The sequence below is a fragment of the Triticum dicoccoides genome, chromosome 6B (genome assembly GCF_002162155.2).
Source record: "Triticum dicoccoides isolate Atlit2015 ecotype Zavitan chromosome 6B, WEW_v2.0, whole genome shotgun sequence".
In the NCBI taxonomy this organism is placed as follows: domain Eukaryota; kingdom Viridiplantae; phylum Streptophyta; class Magnoliopsida; order Poales; family Poaceae; genus Triticum; species Triticum dicoccoides.
Genome location: NC_041391.1, coordinates 658,392,795 through 658,400,740, shown reverse-complemented (window position 1 = coordinate 658,400,740; position 7,946 = coordinate 658,392,795).

Below are 7,946 nucleotides of genomic sequence, written 5' to 3'. Positions count from 1 at the left end.
CCCATTGAAGTGAAAGTAGTAGAACCTATTAAATTTGAAGAAGAAACTATTACTTATAATGTTGATCCTGCTGTTCCTACTGCTTATATTGATAACCCCACTTTCCCTATTAGAATAAAGGATCATGCTAAAGCTTCAACTGTGGTTCGTAAGAGTAATAGTAGAACACCTACACCCCCTGAACAAATTAAAGTTTAACCTAGTATTGGTATGGTTAAAGATCTCTTGGTTGATAATATTGATGGGCATGTTATTTATTTCTGTGATGAAGTTGCTAGGATTGCTAAACCTGATACTAAAGACAAACATAGATCTGTTGTTGGCATGCATGTTGTTTCCGTTAAAATAGGATCATTGCTATCATGGCTTAGTGTGAGTGCAATACCTTATACCTTATATAGAGAAATTATGCATGATATTGCACTTGTTGAGATAGAAGATATTGATGTTACTATTAAGCTTGCCAATAGAGATACTATTTCACCAGTTGGGATTGTTAGAGATGTTCAAGTCTTGTGTGGGAAAATTAAATACCCTACTGATTTTATTGTTCTTGATTCCCCACAAGATGACTTTTGTCCCATTATATTTTGTAGACCCTTCCTGAATATTGTTAATGCTAAGATAGAGTGTGAAAAGGATATTATTACTATTGGTTTAGGGGATATGTCTCATGACTTTAATTTTTCTAAATTTCATAGACAACCCTATGATAAAGAATTGCCTAGTAAGGATGAAATTATTGGTCTTGCTTCTATTGCCGTGCCTCCTAATGATCCTTTAGAACAATATCGGCTAGACCATGAAAATGATATGTTTATGGCTGAAAGAAGGAAAATAGATGAAGTATTCTTTAAGCAAGGACCTATTTTGAAACAAAATTTGCCAGTTGAAATTCTCATGGATCCTCCTCCACCCAAGGGTGATCCCGTGTTTGAGCTTAAACAATTACCTGATACTCTTAAATATGCTTATCTTGATGAAAAGAAGATATATCCTATTATTATTAGTACTAACCTTTCAGAGCATGAAGAAGAGAAATTATTGAAAACTCTAAAGAAGCATCGTGCTGCTATTGGATATACTCTTGAAGATCTTAAGGGCATTACTCCCACTCTATGTCACCACCAAATAAAACTAGAGAAAGATGCTAAACCAGTTGTTGATCATCAACGACGGTTAAATCCTAAGATGAAAGAAGTGGTAAGAAATGAAATATTAAAGCTTCTGGAGGTAGGTATAATTTATCCTACTTCTGATAGTCAGTGGGTAAGTCCAGTTCATTGTGTCCCTAAGAAGGGAGGTATTACTGTTGTTCCCAATGATAAGAATGAATTGATCCCACAAAGAATTGTTACAGGTTATAGAATGGTAATTGATTTCCGCAAATTAAATAAATCTACTAGAAAAGATCATTACCCTCTACCTTTTATTGATCAAATGCTAGAAAGACTATCCAAACACACACATTTTTGCTTTCTAGATGGTTATTCTGGTTTCTCTCATTACCCGTGTCAAAAGAGGATCAGTAAAAGACCACTTTTACTTGCCCTTTCGGTACTTTTGCTTATAGACGTATGCCTTTTGGTTTATGCAATGCACCTGCTACCTTTCAAAGATGTATGACTGCTATATTCTCCGACTTTTGCAAAAAGATTGTTCAGGTTTTCATGGATGATTTCTCCATTTACGGAACTTATTTTGATGATTGCTTAAGTAACCTTGATCGAATTTTGCAGAGATGTGAACAAACTAATCTTGTCTTGAATTGGGAGAAGTGCCACTTTATTGTTAATGAAGGTATTGTCTTGGGGCATAAAATTTCCGAAAGAGGCATTGAAGTGGATAAAGCCAAAGTAGATGCTATTGAAAAGATGTCGTGTCCTAAAGATATCAAAGGTATAAGAAGTTTCCTTGGTCATGCTGGTTTCTATAAGAGGTTTATTAAAGACTTATGTAAAATTTCTAGGCCTCTCACTAATCTCTTGCAAAAAGATGTTCCTTTTGTTTTTGATGATGATTGTGTAGAAGCATTTGAAATACTTAAGAAAGCCTTGATTTCTGCACCTATTGTCCAACCACCTGATTGGAATTTACCATTTGAAATTATGTGTGATGCTATTGATTATGCTGTTGGTGCTGTTCTAGGACAAATAGTTGATAAGAAATTAAATGGTATCCAATATGCTAGTAAAACTCTAGATGGTGCCCAGAGAAATTATGCTACTACTAAAAAAAATTTAGCAGTTGTGTTTGCTTATGACAAGTTCAGACCTTATATTGTTGATTCCAAAGTAACTATTCACATTGATCATGCTGCTATTAAATATCTTATGGAAAAGAAATACGCTAAACCTAGGCTTATTAGGTGGGTTCTCTTGCTACAAGAATTTGATTTGCATATTATTGATAGAAAGGGAGCTGAGAACCCCGTTCCAGACAACTTGTCTAGGTTAGAAAATGTTCTTGATGACCCACTGCCTATTGATGATAGCTTTCCAGATGAACAATTAGCTATCATAAATGTTGTACTGCTCCATGGTATGCTGATTATGCTAATTGTTGCTAAATGTACACCACCTAGTTTCACATACCAGCAAAAGAAAAAGTTTTTCTATGATTTAAGACACTACTTTTGGGATGGCACACACCTTTATAAAGAAGGAGTAGATGGTGTTATTAGACGTTGTGTACATGAGCATGAATAGGAACAGATCCTACACAAGTGTCACTCCGAGGCTTACGGAGGGCACCATGCTGGAGATAGAACTACACATAAGGTATTGCAATCCGGTTTTTACTAGCCTACTCTTTTCAAAGATGCTCGTAAATTTGTCTTGTCTTGTGATGAATGCCAAAGAATTGGTAATATTAGTAGATGTCAAGAAATGCCTATGAATTATTAACTTGTTATTGAACCATTTGATGTTTCGGGCTTTGATTATATGGGACCATTTCCTTCCTCTAATGGGTATACACATATTTTAGTTGCTGTTGATTATGTTACTAAGTGGGTAGAAGCTATTCCAACTAGTAGTGCTGATCATAACACTTCTATTAAGATGCTTAAAGAAGTTATTTTTCCGAGGTTTGGAGTCCCTAGATATTTAATGACTGATGGTGGTTCACAATTTATTCATGGTGCTTTTCGTAAAATGCTTGCTAAGTATGATGTTAATCATAGAATTACGTCTCCATACCATCCTCAGTCTAGTGATCAAGTAGAATTGAGTAATAGACAGATTAAATTGATTTTGTAAAAGACTGTTAATAGATCTAGAAAGAATTGGTCCAAGAAACTTTATGATGCATTATGGGCCTATAGAACTGCTTATAAAAATCCAATGGGTATGTCTCCGTATAAAATGGTTTATGGAAAAGCATATCACTTACCTCTTGAACTAGAACATAAGGCGTATTGGGCTATTAAAGAGCTCAATTATGATTACAAACTTGCCGGTGAGAAGAGGTTATTTGACATTAGCTCGCCCGATGAATGGAAAACCCAAGCCTATGAGAATGCCAAGTTGTTTAAAGAAAAAGTTAAAAGATGGCATGCCAAAAGGATACAAAAGCGTGAGCTTAATGTAGGTGATTATCTTTTGCTATACAACTCTCATTTAAGATTTTTTACAGGAAAACTTCTCTCTAAATGGGAAGGCCCTTACATTATCGAGGAGGTTTACCATTCCGGTGCCATCAAAATCAAAAAGGCCGAAGGCACAAATCCGAAGGTGGTAAACGGTCAAAGAATCAAACATTATATCTTAGGTACTCCCATAAATGTTGAAACCAATATAATTGACACCATAACACAGGAGGAGTACATAAGGGACACTTCCAGAACATTTCAGACTCCGAAAAGGAATAGGTATGTGGTACGGTAAGTAAACCGACTCCAAAACTATTCAAATAGCAAATTTTCTCCATTTTGGAATATTTAAAAATTTAGGAAAATTAAAAGTAGTCCAAAAGAGACACGAGGCATCCACGAGGGTGGAGGGCGCACCCTACCCCCTGGGCACGCCCCCTGCCTCGTGGCCACCTCGTGTGCCCTCCGGACTCTGTTTTCTTGCTCGATACTTCTTTTGGTCGGTAAAAAATCATTATATAATCTCCCAAAGGTTTTGACCACCGTACCATGACGAAATCCTCTGTTTTTGTTTTGAGCTATTTCTGCCGCAGATTTAGAGCAAGATGTCTTATCAAGAGTCAGTTGGGGAGAGTCGGGTATCTCATCCGATACTGGGGCCAAGAGAAAACAACAAAGCTGATCACTTTGGGCCATCAACGGAGGAAGATATGGAGGCGACTTAAAAAGGGTGGATGCCATGGAGGAGGATCAAGAAGTTACCTCTCGTCTTCAAGCCAGATTCATGCTGGAGGAACTTCAGAGCTCAGCAATTCCCAATTTGGTCATCCCTCCCAATGCTAGATTTCTTTCTTATGAAAATATGAAAAAGAGTGTTGCCTTCTCTCCCGCAGCTATGAAACATCCATGGGTGAATGGAGCTTTAATCGTCATGGGCAAACTCCGTAAGGAAATAATGGATCTTAAGAAGCAAGTTAAGAAGCTCGAGGAAGAGAATCATATCCTAAGGGGCATCATCGCCAAGAATATCACACCACAACCTCCGAAGAAAGAGGCATAAATACATGGGTATGGGCACTCCCCTTGGCAACTGCCAAGCTTGGGGGAGGTGCCCTGGTATCGTATCACCATCACACTTCTATCCTTATCATTTTTTCTTAGTTCGATCCTTTTGGTTATATCTTGATTTCGTGGAATAAAGTTTTAGTATGATCTAGCCTTGAGTTTTGTTTTGATCTCTATATATGTAATTGAGTCCGTGAGTTATATATAATAAAGAGTACTTTTGAGTTGAGGGCTTTGCTATCTTGCTATGATCTTGAGAGAATTAAAGAAATAATAAAAAGAAATAAAAAGATCATATTGATCTTATGGAGAGTACTGACTTCACATATAAAGAGTATGATGAATAAAAGTTGTTGAGAGTTAACAAACATAGTTTTGGTCATCATTGTAATTAACAGGAAGTAATAAAGAAAGAGAGGTTTTCGCATATAAATATACTATCTTGGACATCTTTTGCGATTGTGAGCATTCATTAAAATATGACATGGTAAAAAGTTGATGTTGGACAAGGAAGACAACGTAATGGGTTATGTTTTCTTATATCCGAATAAGTTATATTGTCATGGATCATCCAACATGTTGAGCTTGCAGTTCCCCGTCATGCTAGCCAAATTCTTTGCACCAAGTAGAGATACTACTTGTGCTTCCAAACATCCCTAAACCTAGTTTTGCCATGAGAGTCCACCATATCTACCTACGGATTGAGTAAGGTCCTTCAAGTAAGTTGTCATCGGTGCAAGCAATAAAAATTGGTCTCTAAATATGTATGATCTATTAGTGTGAAGAAAATAAGCTTTATATGAGCTTGTGATATGGAAGAAATAAAAGCGACAGACTGCATAATAAAGGTCCCTATCACAAGTGGCAATATAAAATGACGTTCTTTTGCATTAAGATTTTGTGCATCCAACCATAAAAGTGCATGACAACCTGTGCTTCCCTCTGTGAAGGGCCTTTCTTTTACTTTTACCTTCTACCTTCATACAAGAGTCATGGTGATCTTCACCTTTCCTTTTTACACTTTATCCTTTGGCAAGCACTATGTGTTGGAGAGATCAGGATATATATCCACTCGGATGTAGGTTTTCATAAAGTATTATTTTTGACATTACCCTTGAGGTAAATGGTTGGGAGGTGAAACTATAAGCCCCTATCTTTCTCTGTGTCTGATTGAAACTTTGTAACCATAAGTATCACATGAGTGTAAGCAATTGTGAAAGACTAAATGATAGTTGAGTATGTGGACTTGCTGAAAAGCTCTTATATTGACTCTCTCCGATGTTATGATAAATTGCAATTGCTTCAATGACCGAGATCATAGTTTGTTAGTCTTCAATGAAGTTTCTAATTCATACTTTACCATGTGAAAAGATTGTTACTTTAGCATAAGAAATCATATCATAATATATGTTGCTGCTCTAAAGATGATCATGATGCCCTCATGTCCGTATTTTATTTTATCGACACCTCTATCTCTAAACATGTGGACATATTTTTCGATATCTGCTTTTGCTTGAGGACAAGCGAGGTCTAAGCTTAGGGGAGTTGATACGTCCATTTTGCATCATGATTTTATATCAACATTTATTTCATTATGGGCTGTTATTACACGTTATATCACAATACTTATGCCTTTTCTCTCTAATTTTATAAGGTTTACATGAAGAGGGAGAATGCCGGCAACTGGAATTCTGGACTGAAAAAGGAGCAAGTATTAGAGACCTATTCTGCACAACTCCATAAGTCTTGAAACTTCACAGAGATCAGTTTTGGAATATATTAAAAATATTAGGCGAAAAAAGCACTAGAGGGGGCCACCAGTCAGCCACGAGGGTGGAAGGCGCGCCCTACCCCCTAGGCGCGCCCCCTGCCTCGTGGGCCCCCTGGCAGGCCTTCGACTCCCATCTTCTGCTATATGGTGTCTTTTGCCCCGAAAAAAAATCCAAAGAGAAGCTTTCGGGATGAAGCGCCGCCGTCTCGAGGCAGAACCTGGGCAGGACTGATGACCCACAAGTATATGGGTGAAAGCACAAGTGCTCCCTCGGTGATTTTGGTAATTAATGTCAACATATCTCTTGTTGGACTAACACCTTCACCTAGTATATTTCAGACAAGTTCAACAATGAAGTGGCATGGACTAAAGGATGTGGAACCCCTTCAAGATGCTAAGGACAAAGGATTGGCTCAAGCTCAAAGCTCAAGACTCTGCATTTTATATTTTAGTGATCCAAGATCACATTGAGTCTATAGGAAAAGCCAATACTATCAAGGGGGGATGAGATGTTGCTTAATGAGGTTCTTGCTTCATAGTGCTGAGTGATATGCTCCAAAACCCTCAACTACTTTCTCACATCCACATATGACCTAAACCAAAAGCCTAACTCGGCCCCACTGATTCTTTCTATCCGGCGCCACCGAGTTCAGATGTCATAGCCACTGCCACAAACCCTAGGTAAATCGGTCTCACCGATAGGGATCTCGGTCTCACCGAGATGGGATTGTAATCTCTCTGTTTAGCTTATTACCAAAATCGGTTCCACCAAGTTTGAGTAATCGGTCCTACCGAGATTACAATGTAAACTCTCTGTTTCCCTTTCGTAACATTTCGGTCTCACCGAAATGAGCAAACCGGTCCCATCGAGTTTACCTGACCAACTCTCTGGTTAGCTTATTACCAAAATCGGTCTCACCGAGTTTGTGTAATCGGTCTCACTGAGATTACGTTATGCCCTAACCCTAACCATATCGGTCCTACCAAGTTGCATGTCGGTCCCACCGAAAACCATAATGGTCACTAGGTTTACTGAATCGTTCAAACCGAGTTTCTTGATTCAGTCCCACCGAGATTGGTAAATTGTGTGTAATGGTTAGATTTTGTGTGGAGGCTATATATACCCCTCCACCTCCTCTTCATTCGTGGAGAGAGCCATCAGAACAAACCTACACTTCCAACTTACCATTTCTGAGAGAGAACCACCTAATCATGTGTTGAGACCAAGATATTCCATTCCTACCATATGAATCTTGATCTCTAGCCTTCCCCAAGTTTCTTTCCACTCAAATCTTCTTTCCACCAAATCCAAATCCTGTGAGAGAGAGAGAGAGTTGAGTGTTGGGGATACTATCATTTGAAGCACAAGAGCAAGGAGTTCATCATCAACCCACCATTTGTTACTTCTTGGAGAGTGGTGTCTCCTAGATTGGCTAGGTGTCACTTGGGAGCCTCCGACAAGATTGTGGAGTTGAACCAATGAGTTTGTATGGGCAAGGAGATTGCCTACTTCGTTAA